The sequence below is a fragment of the Homalodisca vitripennis genome, chromosome 4 (genome assembly GCF_021130785.1).
Source record: "Homalodisca vitripennis isolate AUS2020 chromosome 4, UT_GWSS_2.1, whole genome shotgun sequence".
NCBI classification, from domain to species: Eukaryota; Metazoa; Arthropoda; class Insecta; order Hemiptera; family Cicadellidae; genus Homalodisca; species Homalodisca vitripennis.
Window position 1 is genome coordinate 47,953,873 of NC_060210.1, and position 16,772 is coordinate 47,970,644.

Consider the following 16,772-nt stretch of genomic DNA (forward strand, 5'->3'; position numbering starts at 1 on the left):
GATTTTCCTGGTATGACCTGATAACCTCCTGTACATTCAACCCCTGATGTGTTAACCCCCCTGGTAACATTAAAAACCCCCCCAGGGAAATTTCCTGCCATGACCTCATGTCCGAATTTTACCAGTCACCAAATCTCTTAACCCCCCCCCCCCTGGGAAGATCCTGGTATGACCAGATAACCCCCTGGAGACTTTATCCCCCGGTAACGTTAACCCCCCCTGGGAATTTGTTCATATGACCAGACAATATCCTGACGAAATTAAAACCCCCTCTTGTCTTAACCTCCTTAACATTAATCACCCACCCAGGGAATTTCTCGCCTTGACTAGGATAGTCTCCTGGTGATATTAAACCCCCTGTTCGACTTAAAATACTGCCTTGAGGGTCGGTTTTTATTATGTTTATACTAAACAATTCAAGATAGCTGACCCGTGCCAGACTTTTCTCCCGAGCTCATTTCTGGCTAAACCATAGGTCGTAGATCAGATCTGAGGGCACAATCGAAAGACAAAATTAAATTTCCAACAAGAAAGGTCCAGTCACTTTTTTGTCGTATCTCTAACGGTTTTAACCGCAAAATGCCCTCAAAGTCAAAAGTTTTTACGAATCCGGAAAAAAATCTATGAAAAAGGTCAATTTTTAAATCCCTTGTCATTTACTTAATGTCCGGACTTAACCAGTCACCCGAATATTCCGCTTATCCCCGAATTTGCAAGCGTTTACTTTGGGGGCCTGGGGGCGTAGCCCCCCCAGCGAGCCGAAGGCGAGTATATATCTATATTGCTACAACCGTTCATAAATGTAATATTTAAGGGGTTAAAATGTCCTTGTTGAACTAATTTATTTTATCGTTTAGCCAACTTAAGTATTTGTTTCTTTAATTCTATTGAAGTTAAATAAATTAAAGTTTAATAAAATAATAAAATTTTCAAAAAATAATGGTTTAAATTTATTTTTATTGATGTGCTAAAATAAATGAATATTGACATAACCTTTCAGACTATTTTAAATGATGGTGTTCAAGGTATCCCTTTGTTTTATTGTTCATTGTACATTTTTCAAAGCATTCCATATTAAAAATCTAGCTGATAAAAAAAATTATACCCGTCACAGCCCATTCCTTTTTTTGTTTATAGGTTGATTTACTATAAGAGAAAAAAGGATATCTTGGAAATCATATCAGCATAAGTTATAGTGATTTGATAGAAAAGGCTAATAATACTTGATGATAAATTATATAATTTAAATCTATTGGAGGCACATCAATTTTTACTAGGGAAGTTATAGCATGACCGGTGGGATGCGCGTGAGGTAGTGGAGGAGTTGAGTGCGTGGGGGCACAAATCTAAAGTAGGGGAGGGAATACGGTGCTACTAACCCTACTGAGAGTTTTCCGCTCCCGGCTCATAGTGGTGGCGGGAGCCGACTATTTTAGTGTTTGCCAACATTTCTAGACCCGTATGTTCTTACCACGGTGGTCTTTTATGATGAGCAATTTAGTATAGGAGACCTTGAGAATATTTGAACATTTTCTAGACTCTTTTGAAGTTACGGCGACGGACTTTTATGATGGGGAATTCAATACAGGAAATCTTGGAAATATTGGGACCGGATGTACGTGATCTTAACAATGACTATGTTCTGCCGAAATTGTGTTCATAGCTCACCCTTCTTAATGAGTTCGCAGTAGAGATACCTGGTGGTAAGAAAGGGTTCTCATAAATTGGGAAAGGGTAGGAATTTATATATTATTCTTGATCTCCAACGACGGCAACAGTTCAGAATTGTAATTGTTACGCTTTGTTAGCCACTAAAATTCAATTTATCATATAATAACCGTGTAAGTTTTCAGGATTTACAATAGTAGATACAATTATACACTGCAAAAATTTTCAACCTGACATAGCCTAGCTGCTAAATTAAAAATTTAATAAAAAAAACTGGTTAAACTAAATTTGTCAATATACGCAGTAGAATAAGAAAAAACTCCAATAAGTTTTACAATAAGTCCAGAATAAGTTTTATCTACCAACTTGTATCAAGTTAATTTAATGATGTATACTTAAAATAACAATAACGCCAACGATCCACACGCAATAGTTATCATAATAAAACCCCGTTGTCGATGAAAATTATTTATTGTTCTTCGAACTACACCCAAATCTAAATTGTCCAGATTACTTTTAGTATGTTTTGCGTTTTCTTACTTTGTTGGGCGTACTAAAAGAATTGCCAATTGGACTTATTTTTTTTCCTCCTTCAAAATTCGTTTCAGCGTACTTTCAGAAATTCCAGTTGCCTCTACGACACGCTGTTGAACTTTCTTCAAATTTATAAGTGTGTTGGTTTCTGCTTCCCGTTTCATAAAATGGGAAAGCACTTCTCTTGCTTTGCCGTGTATAACCTTTCTACCTCTAATTTTTACTTTTTACATTATGATCCATCTCAAACTCTTTACTTAAAACGTAATGAGCACAACGCAATTAATTCACAAATTGTATTACAACTCGTGAATTGGCACAAGCGAATGTTTTTTTTGGGCGGCACGTATAGAAGACTGGAGACTGAAGTTCACAAGGCTAAATACGGCAACAGACTGAGCCGCTCCAAACCCCCCACCACTTTAGTTCCGTCTTTGCCTACGGCGCATCTCGAAGTCACCGGTCATGCTATAAATTCTCTACTATACGTCGAATAACGTATTCATTTTTATGTTTTTAAGGAGTATAAGATTTGTAATGTAATTATAACTTTTAATTGAATAGTTTTAATTCAGTTAGTTTATATTGTTTACGTATATAGTTTACTTTAATAACTTTAAGTGTTGATTACGGTTTTGTCCTCTGTGTCTTCAAGAACTGTCTCGTCTTATTACTATATACTCAACTAGGAAAACCTCCATGCTTTGTTAACTAAATGAGGGCTCATTGTTTTGGCTATCACCCGAAACTGAGTAACACTTTTGTTTGACATATAAAAATTAATGTGATGAATTCAAAATTTTTAAATATTATATTTTTTGGTTTAAGATAAGACAGCTGCGTATGCCGTCATGCCGAGGGCTGTCTGGTAAGGACTGTTACGATGACGGATGGGATCATATAAGTGAGGAAATGTGCCCCTGCAAGAGCCACTAGGTTTTTTCACTTTAACACGTAATATTCTCATATATCACGTAGCTTCACACATTTTTAATTCTTATTCAAGAAGAATTTGTTACACTTCAAACATAAGTGCACTTTATTTTCTTATAATATTGATCTTTGTTATTCAGCATTGAAAGTCTAAAATTATTTGTTGTATTGTTTAATTTGTATTGAAAATACATAAAGAGACAATCTTCATATGAAAAACCGAACTCTTACGAACATACAGTCTACCATCCCATGACAGTCATCATATTCTTCTGTAAATATCATATTTACATATGATAGTACTCTATAAACATCCTAGGAGGTTTTATAGATGGCTGACTTATACCATCGATTAGAATCTACGCCGGGCACAGAAAAAAAACCATGTGATACTTACGCCTATCACTAACCGAAATTGTAAAAATATTAATGTAAATAAATAATTTTATCAATGCATCCAATGTTTCCGATGAGGATGGGTGTTATTGAGTAGATTAGATTTTATTTTTTCAATCTTAATCTTGAAAGAGATTCTTTCCTTAGTAGTAATATTCTATATAACTCACAAATAACACCTTAATAAAATGTTATTATTATTTTTTATTTACAGATTTTCATTTCATACTTTTACTGAGATATAAAAATACATTTCTAATATAAATCTTAAATAATTAGTATTAACCTATTGAATGTTGTAGTCTAGTCTTTTATTGTATTTTGGATTGCTGACTCACACAAATTATTTTAAATAACATTAAAATAAATTTAAATATGTAATTTTTAGGTCCCGCTAACATGAGAGCCGTTATAGAGCAGTGAAACTTGTCAAAAATTTGTAGTGAAGCATTTGTTGAAGTAATTTTTTATTGCGAGAGGCAGATGTTACATATTGGTAGAATAAAATTGAGCGATTGATCTCAATTAATGGCCTCATCAGTATATGGATATTAATATTGAGGAGCTCTCCTTAGTGGGACACCACGCCATATTGTATACTTAAGTGGATCCAGATCTCGGGCATAATTTACCCGAGAATTTTCGCCTCATAAGATTATTGTGCATATCAGGTTAAAATTTACCTATATAGAAATGAAACTCAATACAAACTTTTAAGTGTATAATTGAGTTGGTTTACGAGATACATTCGTAGTGAGAGTAGTCAGTCAGGAAGAAAAATTTTTCAGCCCCTAGATTTTTGCTGTTCCTCAGCAAATAAAGTAGTTTGTATTCTACTATTGGTTTCTTATTAATTTTAACGAACAATAATTGTGACCGGGTAGGCAAAATTATCGCCAGTCGTAAAGATGCAGCAAAATCATATCCGCAATATATAGAATAAAAGACCATGGTCCCTCCATTTATTCTTTGTTTAAAGGTTATTTTTGACGATGGAAGGATTGTGAAGGAAACAGGATTTTTCCGGACATTTGCCATCGTTCAGTCAAACAAGAAAAACAGTAACACTACGTTTCAAGATCTGCAATCTGATCTCTTCTTCAGGTAAAGAACTAAACTAATACATAATTACAAACTATTATATACAGCCGCATGTGAAACCACTCACTCACTCACTCACTGATGGATGTATACAAAATCTAACATAGTTCTAGAAGTGCTGGAAACTTGAAATTTGGCACGCGGGTACCTTTTGTCGTGTAACCAACAGGAAAAGTCTGAAAACCGGACTTTTTTACTTTTAAACCCCTCAAAAAAATTCGAGAAAATTCATGCATTTTTCACCCCTGCAGGCCTTTTTTGTAAGCCCGATAGCGGGCGAACCGTTGGAGCTAGCTCGGATCTGACGAAAAATTCATAATCAGGGAATGAAATGAACTACAAAAAAGGTCCAGTGACTTTTCGCTCTATCTTCCATGGTTAGGCGACAAAACGCTCGAACATTTGACATTCCAGAGATTTTTTCGCTTAAAATAAAGTTTCGAGCCCGATAGCGGCCGAACGGTAGGTTGTAGCTCAAATCTGATTGACCCATCAAATTAGCAAATTTGCGCGATCTACAGAAAAGGTCCAGTGACTTTTGCCCTATCTCCATTGGTTTGGCCGAAAAACGTGATTATGTGCAATTTTTTTGTAATATTTACGTGAAAAGTTTGATTTGAGGTCGATAGCGGCGAAACCATTGATCGGAGGGTAAAATAAATCAAAGGTTGGATATAGGAAATTAAGTGATCTACAAAAAACCTTCAGTAAACTTTTTACTCTATCTCCATTAGTTTGGCCGCAAATTGCGATTAAGTGAAAAATATTTGGAAATTTTCGCTTACAAATTTACATTCCGGGCTTGATAGCGGCTAAATGGTTGGTCGTAGCTCAAAACACGTAATTTAATAAGTTTTAGTAAACGACGTGTTCTACAAAAAAAGTCCAGTAACTTTTTTGCCCTATCCTAAATGGTTCTGGCCGAAAAAACCTGTTTAAAAGGAAATATTTTATAATTTTTAGGTGAAAATTTTGTTTCTGGAGGCGGTAGCAGCCGAACCACTGATCATAACTTAAATCCTAAGTGCTCAATAACTAGACAATCTAGAGATCTAAAAAAGGTTAGGTAGCTTTTTTGTCGTATATCCTTACGTAAGCCCTAAAATCTCTCTTAATGGCAAAATCTTGGTCGTATTTTTGCAATATCAGGAGTTGTAAATATGATGCGACTGTAATTTGTGCAATCCGTTCTTGTTCTGGATTTAACTTGTGTTACTAATTTAACGAGTGACTACAACCCCCACATCGTGAATTGGCTGAGCGTTAGAGAAGGTAACATTAAAACCCCCCCCAGGGAATTTCCTGGCATGACCTCATGTCCGAATTTTACACCTGGTTATGACCAGATAACCTCCTGAGTAAATTAAATCCCCTGATGTGTTAACCCCCTGATAACATTAACCCCCCCCCAAGGAATTTCCTGGCTTGACTAAATAATCTCCTGATGATATTAAACCAACTGTTCAACTTAAAATACTGCCTTAAGGTCGGTTTTTATTATGTTTATACTAAACAATTCAAGATAGCTGACCCGTGCAGACTTTTCTTCCGAGCTCAGTCCTGGCTAAACCAAAGCTCGCAGCTAAAATCTGACGACAGAATCGAAACTCCCGGGAATTTCCTGGTTGATGAACTCCTGATTAAATTAAACTCCCTGATCATCGTAATAATCTGATAAAGGTAGTTTTTAATTTATTTAGACTAAATCTGTTTACACAACATCTGACCGGTGCAGACTTTTATCCCAAGCGTTTTACCGACTGAACCAGAGATAGTAGCTCAAATCCGACGTTTTGAGCTACTATAATTTTGCAACTATAATTAGTGCGATTCATACTGGTTCCATATTGACCTTGTATTACTACGTTAATGAGTGGACTAAAACCCCCCTCCACATCGGGAGTTGGCTGAGCGTTAGTGAAGCTTCAAGAGTAGATAGGGACAGAGTGTTTTTGTATTTAATTTTATGAAAATATGAGTTCATTGTCAAAAATCTGGCGTGGAATGATAATTTCCGAAGTAATTTTAACCCCCTGATCAACGTTTTATTTTGATAAAAATTCCTCGTGCCCAGACACAAATTTACTAGAAAAAGTACCACGCGTTCTTTAACCCCGAGAACATAAAAACCCACTCTCCCGGGAATTTCTTGGTTGATGAACTCCTGATTAAAAACAACCCCCTGATCAACTTAATAATCGGATAAAGGTAGTTTTAAATTTATTTACACTATATCTGTTTACACAACAGCTGACCAGTGCAGACTTTTATCCCAAGCGTTGTACCGACTGAACCAGAGATTGTAGCTCACATCCGAGATCAGAATCGAAACATAAAAATTAAATTTCCGTCAAGAAAAGGTCCAGTCACTTTTTCTCGTATCTCTAACGGTTAAGCCACAAAGTGGCCTTAAAGTCAAAACTTTGATTAAAACTGGAAAAATTCAATAAAATAAGTCTAATACTATTCCGAATTCCGCTTATCCCCGAATTTGGCCAACACCCCAAAAGGGGGCCTGGGGTGTGTCATTAACCCCCGGTAACATTACCCCCCCCGGGATTTCCTGTTATGACCGGATAACCTCCTGAGTACATTAAACCCCCTGAATTGTTTAACCCCCCCCGGTAACATTAAACCTCCCCAGGGAATTTCCTGGCATGACCTCATGTCCGAATTTTACCAATAACCAAATCTCTTAACCCCCCCCTGGGAAGTTCCTGGTATGACCAGATAACCCCCTGGTGTCTTATCCCCCGGTAACGTTAACCCCCCCCTCCCCATAGGGAATTTCCTGGCATGACCTCATGTCCGAATTTTACCAATAACCAAATCTCTTAACCCCCCTCTGGGAAGTTCCTGGTATGACCAGCTAACCCCCTGATGTCTTAACCTCTGGTAACATTAAACCCCCCCAGGGAATTTCCTGGCATGACCTCATGTCCGAATTTTTACCAATAACCAAATCTCTTAACCCCCCTCTGGGAAGTTCCTGGTATCCTATATTATATACAGCCGCATGTGAAACCACTCACTCACTCACTCACTCACTCACTCACTGATGGATGTATACAAATTCTAACATAGTTCTAGAAGTGCTGGAAACTTGAAATTTGGCACGCGGGTTACCTTTTGTCGTGTAACCAACAGGAAAAGTCTGAAAACCGGACTTTTTTTACTTTTAAAACCCCTCAAAAAAATTCGAGAAAATTTGCGCATTTTTCGCGCCTGCAGGCCTTTTTTGTAAGTCCGATAGCGGGCGAACCGTTTGAGCTAGCTCGGATCTGACGAAAAATTCTCATGGTCAGGAATGAAGTGATCTACAAAAAAGGTCCAGTGACTTTTTGCTGTATCTTCCATGGTTAAGCGACAAAACGCTCGAACATTTGAAATTCCAGAGATTTTTTCGATAAAAATAATGTTTCGATCCCGATAGCGGCCGAACCGTTGGTCGTAGCTCAAATCTGATTGACCCATCAAATTAGCAAATTGCGCGATCTACAGAAAAGGTCCAGTGACCTTTTGCCCTATCTCCATTGGTTTGGCCGAAAAACGTGATTATGTGCAATTTGTTTGTAATATTTACGTGAAAAGTTTGTTTTTGAGGTCGATAGCGGCGAAACCATTGGTCGGAGGTCAAAATAAATCAAAGGTTGGATTTAGGAAATAATGTGATCTACAAAAAAGGTCAAGTGACATTTTACTCTATCTCCATTGGTTTGTCCACAAAACGCTAGTAAGTGAAAATATTTGGAAATTTTCGCCTACAAATTTACATTCCGGGCTTGATAGCGGCTAAACGGTTGGTCATAGCTCAAAACATGTCATTTAATAAGTTTTAGTAAACGACGTGTTCTACAAAAAACGTCCAGTAACTTTTGGCCCTATCCTAAATGGTCTGGCCAAAAAACCTGTTTAAAAGGAAATATTTTATACTTTTTAGGTGAAAACTTTGTTTCTGGAGGCGGTAGCAACCGAACCATTGGTCATAACTTAAATCCATAACTAGACAATCTAGAGATCTAAAAAAAGGTTCAGTAGCATTCTGTCGTTTATCTATCCGTAAGCCTGATAAATGCACTAAATGGTGTTTTAGATGTATGCAACTATAATTAGTGCGATTCATGTTGGTTAGAGATTGACCTTGTATTTCTACGTTAACGAGTGACTAAAACCCCCTTCCACATCGGCAGTTGGCTGAGCGTTAGTGAAGCTTCAATAATAGATAGGGACAGAGTGTTTTTTATTATGTTTACATACACAACACTCTCTAAAATAGGCCCACGTGTGTCATTAACCCCTTGTAACATTAACCCCCCCCCCCCGGGAATTTATTCATATGACCAGAAAATATCCTGACTAAATTAAACCCCCTGATGTCTTTACCCCCTTTAACATTAATCTCCCCCCCTGGGAATTTTCTGGCATGACAAGATAAACCTCTGAGCAAATTAAACCCCCTAAACAACTTAAAAATAATGACTCAGGGTTGGGTTTTTGTTATATTTACACTAAACAATTCACAATAGCCCACCAGTGCAGTCCTTTCTCCACAGCTCCGTACTGGCTAAACCAGGCGTCGTAGCTAAAATCGGACACCAGAATCGAAAGATAAAATCAAATTTCCTACAAGAAAGGTCCAGTCACTTTTTCTCGTATCTCTAACGGTTAAGCCGCAAAAAACCCCCTCAAAGTCAAAAGTTTGGGTAAATCCGGAAAATGAACCTATGGTATACATACGTCCTCTGACTTTGGTTAAAACCAAATTCTTCTTGTCTCCAAATTTCACGAACACATAACTTAACTCTTCTACCACATCAATTGATTAATATTATACACCACACATCTTTTGGCTGAGCGTTAGCGAAGCATTACGACCCGTAAGATTCTCGAGAACGGATACATAAAATTTGGAAACTTCACGTCTGAATTTAACCAATAACCGAACTACGCTTATCCCCGAATTTAGCCAACACCCAAATGGGGGCCTGGGGGCGTAGCCCCCAGCGAGCCGAAGGCGAGTCTAATATATATACAACCGCATGTGTAACTGACTGACTCACTCACTCACGTATACTAATTCTAACCTACTTTCAGATGAGTTAGAGACTTGAAATTTGGTACACAGATAGCTTTCCACGTGTAACCACCAGGAAAATCCCGAAAAGTGAGAATTTTTCATTTTCAACCCCTCAAAAAAAATTCCCAAAAAATCGCGCATTCTTCACCCCTGCAGGCATTTTTTGTAAGCCCGATAGCGGGCGAACCGTTGGAGCTAGCTCGGATCTGACGGAAAATTCATGGTCAGGAATGAAGTGAACTACAAAAAAGGTCTAATGACTTTTTGCTCTATCTTCCATGGTTAAGCGACAAAACGCTCGAACATTTGAAATTCCAGAGATTTTTTCGATAAAAATAATGTTTCAAGCCCGATAGCGGCCGAACCGTTGGTCGTAGCTCAAATCTGATTGACCCATTAAATTAGCAAATTGCGCGATCTACAGAAAAGGTCCAGTAATCTTTTGCCCTATCTCGATTGGTTTGGCCGAAAAACGTGATTATGTACAATTTTGTTGTAACTTTTACGCGAAACTTTTGTTTTTGGGGTCGATAGCGGCGAAATCATTGGTCGGAGGTCAAAATAAGACTAACGTTTTATTTAGGAAATAAGATGACCTACAAAAAAGGTCCAGTGACTTTTTACTATATTTCCCTTAGTTTGACCGCAAAACGCGATTAAGTGAAAATATTGGACATTTTCGCCTAAAAATTTACATTCCGGGCTTGATAGCGGCTAAACGGTTGGTCGTAACTCAAAATAAATTTTAAACGGGATTTAGGAAATCACGTGATCTACAGAAAAGGTTCAGTGACTTCGGGAGTTGGCTGAGCGTTAGCTAAGCGTCAATAGTAGATAGGGACAGAGGAATATTTATTATGTTCACAGACACAATACCCTCTAAAAAAAGGCCCAAGTGTGTCATTAAGCCCGGTAATATTAACCCCCCCCCCGGGGATTTCCTGGTATGACCTGATAACCTCCTGTACATTCAACCCCCTGATGTGTTAACCCCCCTGGTAACATTAAACCCCCCCAGGGAATTTCCTGCCATGACCTCATGTCCGAATTTTACCAGTCACCAAATCTCTTAACCCCCCCCCCCTGGGAAGATCCTGGTATGACCAGATAACCCCCTGGAGACTTATCCCCCGGTAACGTTAACCCCCCCTGGGAATTTGTTCATATGACCAGACAATATCCTGACGAAATTAAACCCCCTCTTGTCTTAACCTCCTTAACATTAATCACCCACCCAGGGAATTTCTCGCCTTGACTAGATAGTCTCCTGGTGATATTAAACCCCCTGTTCGACTTAAAATACTGCCTTGAGGTCGGTTTTTATTATGTTTATACTAAACAATTCAAGATAGCTGACCCGTGCAGACTTTTCTCCCGAGCTCATTTCTGGCTAAACCATAGGTCGTAGATCAGATCTGAGGGCACAATCGAAAGACAAAATTAAATTTCCAACAAGAAAGGTCCAGTCACTTTTTGTCGTATCTCTAACGGTTTAACCGCAAAATGCCCTCAAAGTCAAAAGTTTTTACGAATCCGGAAAAAAATCTATGAAAAAAGGTCAATTTTTAAATCCCTTGTCATTTACTTAATGTCCGGACTTAACCAGTCACCGAATTCCGCTTATCCCCGAATTTGCAAGCGTTTACTTTGGGGGCCTGGGGGCGTAGCCCCCAGCGAGCCGAAGGCGAGTATATATCTATATTGCTACAACCGTTCATAAATGTAATATTTAAGGGGTTAAAATGTCCTTGTTGAACTAATTTATTTTATCGTTTAGCCAACTTAAGTATTTGTTTCTTTAATTCTATTGAAGTTAAATAAATTAAAGTTTAATAAAATAATAAAAATTTTCAAAAATAATGGTTTAATTTATTTTTATTGATGTGCTAAAATAAATGAATATTGACATAACCTTTCAGACTATTTTAAATGATGGTGTTCAAGGTATCCCTTTGTTTTATTGTTCATTGTACATTTTTCAAAGCAGTCCATATTAAAAATCTAGCTGATAAAAAAATTATACCCGTCACAGCCCATTCCTTTTTTTGTTCATAGGTTGATTACTATAAGAGAAAAAAGGATATCTTGGAAATCATATCAGCATAAGTTATAGTGATTTGATAGAAAAGGCTAATAATACTTGATAAATTATATAATTTAAATCTATTGGAGGCACATCAATTTACTCTAGGGAAGTTATAGCATGACCGGTGGGATGCGCGTGAGGAGTGGAGGAGTTGAGTGCGTGGGGGCACAATCTAAAGTAGGGGAGGGAATACGGTGCTACTAACCCTACTGAGAGTTTTCCGCTCCCGGCTCATAGTGGTGGCGGGAGCCGACTATTTTAGTGTTTGCCAACATTTCTAGACCCGTATGTTCTTACCACGGTGGTCTTTTATGATGAGCAATTTAGTATAGGAGACCTTGAGAATATTTGAACATTTCTAGACTCTTTTGAAGTTACGGCGACGGACTTTTATGATGGGGAATTCAATACAGGAAATCTTGGAAATATTGGGACCGGATGTACGTGATCTTAACAATGACTATGTTCTGCCGAAATTGTGTTCATAGCTCACCCTTCTTAATGAGTTCGCAGTAGAGATACCTGGTGGTAAGAAAGGGTTCTCATAAATTGGGAAAGGGTAGGAATTTATATTATTCTTGATCTCCAACGACGGCAACAGTTCAGAATTGTAATTGTTACGCTTTGTTAGCCACTAAAATTCAATTTATCATATAATAACCGTGTAAGTTTCAGGATTTACAATAGTAGATACAATTATACACTGCAAAATTTTCAACTGACATAGCCTAGCTGCTAAATTAAAAATTAATATAAAACTGGTTAAACTAATTTGTCAATATACGCAGTAGAATAAGAAAAAAACTCCAATAAGTTTTACAATAAGTCCAGAATAAGTTTTATCTACCAACTTGTATCAAGTTAATTTAATGATGTATACTTAAAATAACAATAACGCCAACGATCCACACGCAATAGTTATCATAATAAAACCCCGTTGTCGATGAAAATTATTTATTGTTCTTCGAACTACACCCAAATCTAAATTGTCCAGATTACTTTTAGTATGTTTGCGTTTTCTTACTTTGTTGGGCGTACTAAAAGAATTGCCAATTGGACTTATTTTTTTCCTCCTTCAAAATTCGTTTCAGCGTACTTTCAGAAATTCCAGTTGCCTCTACGACACGCTGTTGAACTTTCTTCAAATTTATAAGTGTGTTGGTTTCTGCTTCCCGTTTCATAAAATGGGAAGCACTTCTCTTGCTTTGCCGTGTATAACCTTTCTACCTCTAATTTTACTTTTTACATTATGATCCATCTCAAACTCTTTACTTAAAACGTAATGAGCACAACGCAATTAATTCACAAATTGTATTACAACTCGTGAATTGGCACAAGCGAATGTTTTTTTTGGGCGGCACGTATAGAAGACTGGAGACTGAAGTTCACAAGGCTAAATACGGCAACAGACTGAGCCGCTCCAACCCCCACCACTTTAGTTCCGTCTTTGCCTACGGCGCATCTCGAAGTCACCGGTCATGCTATAAATTCTCTACTATACGTCGAATAACGTATTCATTTTTATGTTTTTAAGGAGTATAAGATTTGTAATGTAATTATAACTTTTAATTGAATAGTTTTAATTCAGTTAGTTTATATTGTTTACGTATATAGTTTACTTTAATAACTTTAAGTGTTGATTACGGTTTTGTCCTCTGTGTCTTCAAGAACTGTCTCGTCTTATTACTATATACTCAACTAGGAAAACCTCCATGCTTTGTTAACTAAATGAGGGCTCATTGTTTTGGCTATCACCCGAACTGAGTAACACTTTTGTTTGACATATAAAATTAATGTGATGAATTCAAAATTTAATATTATATTTTTTGGTTTAAGATAAGACAGCTGCGTATGCCGTCATGCCGAGGGCTGTCTGGTAAGGACTGTTACGATGACGGATGGGATCATATAAGTGAGGAAATGTGCCCCTGCAAGAGCCACTAGGTTTTTTCACTTTAACACGTAATATTCTCATATATCACGTAGCTTCACACATTTTTAATTCTTATTCAAGAAGAATTTGTTACACTTCAAACATAAGTGCACTTTATTTTCTTATAATATTGATCTTTGTTATTCAGCATTGAAAGTCTAAATTATTTGTTGTATTGTTTAATTTGTATTGAAAATACATAAAGAGACAATCTTCATATGAAAACCGAACTCTTACGAACATACAGTCTACCATCCCATGACAGTCATCATATTCTTCTGTAAATATCATATTTACATATGATAGTACTCTATAAACATCCTAGGAGGTTTTATAGATGGCTGACTTATACCATCGATTAGAATCTACGCCGGGCACAGAAAAAAACCATGTGATACTTACGCCTATCACTAACCGAAATTGTAAACATATTAATGTAAATAAATAATTTTATCAATGCATCCAATGTTTCCGATGAGGATGGGTGTTATTGAGTAGATTAGATTTATTTTTTCAATCTTAATCTTGAAAGAGATTCTTTCCTTAGTAGTAATATTCTATATAACTCACAAATAACACCTTAATAAAATGTTATTATTTTTTATTTACAGATTTCATTTCATACTTTTACTGAGATATAAAATACATTTCTAATATAAATCTTAAATAATTAGTATTAACCTATTGAATGTTGTAGTCTAGTCTTTTATTGTATTTTGGATTGCTGACTCACACAAATTATTTTAAATAACATTAAATAAATTTAAATATGTAATTTTTTAGGTCCCGCTAACATGAGAGCCGTTATAGAGCAGTGAAACTTGTCAAAAATTTGTAGTGAAGCATTTGTTGAAGTAATTTTTTATTGCGAGAGGCAGATGTTACATATTGGTAGAATAAAATTGAGCGATTGATCTCAATTAATGGCCTCATCAGTATATGGATATTAATATTGAGGAGCTCTCCTTAGTGGACACCACGCCATATTGTATACTTAAGTGGATCCAGATCTCGGGCATAATTTACCCGAGAATTTTCGCCTCATAAGATTATTGTGCATATCAGGTTAAAATTTACCTATATAGAAATGAAACTCAATACAAACTTTTAAGTGTATAATTGAGTTGGTTTACGAGATACATTCGTAGTGAGAGTAGTCAGTCAGGAAGAAAATTTTTCAGCCCCTAGATTTTTGCTGTTCCTCAGCAAATAAAGTAGTTTGTATTCTACTATTGGTTCTTATTAATTTTAACGAACAATAATTGTGACCGGGTAGGCAAAATTATCGCCAGTCGTAAAGATGCAGCAAAATCATATCCGCAATATATAGAATAAAAGACCATGGTCCTCCATTTATTCTTTGTTTAAAGGTTATTTTTGACGATGGAAGGATTGTGAAGGAAACAGGATTTTTCCGGACATTTGCCATCGTTCAGTCAAACAAGAAAACAGTAACACTACGTTTCAAGATCTGCAATCTGATCTCTTCTTCAGGTAAAGAACTAAACTAATACATAATTACAAACTAGGTTAAAATAAACAAATCTTACTAAAGCGTTGTGGCACGCCTAAGTCAGGAATCACAACCTACATGTTGTTGTCAACTTCACTAACACTAAAGACATGCACTTAATACAAAACTATACAAAACACTAATCATTAAAACTAAACTACGGAATACAGGTCACAATACGTCTTCACTCGTCTAATAACCACCTACGACTGACCAGAGAGACTAGCCAATGGCAATCGTGACGGCTGGCTAAAACAAGATGGCGGAAATACAAGGGAAGGGGAACAGGAATGGGCCCTTTCGTTATTATTGGTTCATGCGAGATGAACTTCTTAAAACCATATTGTGACTCCGCATTGGTTTATTACAAATATCCGATCCGTTTGATACTTTTGGTTTTCTCTTTAGTTCATTTTTTAGAATTGGCAACCAAAGCAGCCTAATCTCGACTGATGGTTGACTGATTGGTTGGTCTGCCAATTTAATGTATGTTGCCTCAATTAATTTCCTTTTGAAGAAATGTGGTTCCCGATGTATTATGTGGGCTTCATCCCAATTCATATGATGGTCTTCGGACCAACAATGGTGTGCAATTTTTGACTTTTCTGTGAAACCCTTTCTCGTGTTTTCTTTGTGTTCTTTTATCCTTACGTTTAGTGGTCTTTTTGTCTCGCCTATGTATTCCCTATTGCAGCTACATTTTATACTGTAAACACAGTTTTTGGAATCCCGTGTGCCATTTTTTGGTTTTGTTTTTACGAGACTTTGTCTAAGAGTGTTGTGTGTTTTAAACGCGGTTATAATGTTGTACTTTCTACCTACTCTTCTAGTTTTCTCCGATAATCCTGGCACATAAGGGATTGACATAAACGCAAATTTATCGCAATTCTGTTTTTCTGACTCAGGAATGATTCTTCTGGTTCGTTTGCACTTATTAATTACTAATTGAGGGTATCCATTGCTTCTGAGATCCGATTCAATTTTCTTAAATTCTTCTTTTAGTCCATCTTTATCTGAGCACAAGCTCTTTGCTCTATCAAACAACGAGTAGGCTACTCCTTCTTTGACAGATTTTTGATGGTTGGATTGATAATTTAAATATTTTCCTGTGTGTGTTATCTTTCGAAAAACAGTTGTCTTAAGGACATCCCTATCTCTTAATACACTCACATCCAAAAAGGGAAGCTTGTTTTGGACTTCCGCTTCCATTGTGAGGCGGATGGAAGGAGAAATACTATTAATGTGATTCAAAAACTTATTTAATTCAATGTCTCCACGAGAAAAAATAACAAAGGTATCATCCACATACCTCCACCAAATCTTCGGTTTGAACTGAGCTGAAGCCAAAGCTTTTCGCTCGAATTCCCTTTCTTAGGCGTGCCACAACGCTTTAGTAAGATTTGTTTATTTTAACCTAGTTTGTAATTATGTATTAGGTTAGTTCTTTACCTGAAGAAGAGATCAGATTGCAGATCTCGAAACGTAGTGTTACTGTTTTCTTGTTTCACTGAACGATGGCAAATGTCCGAAA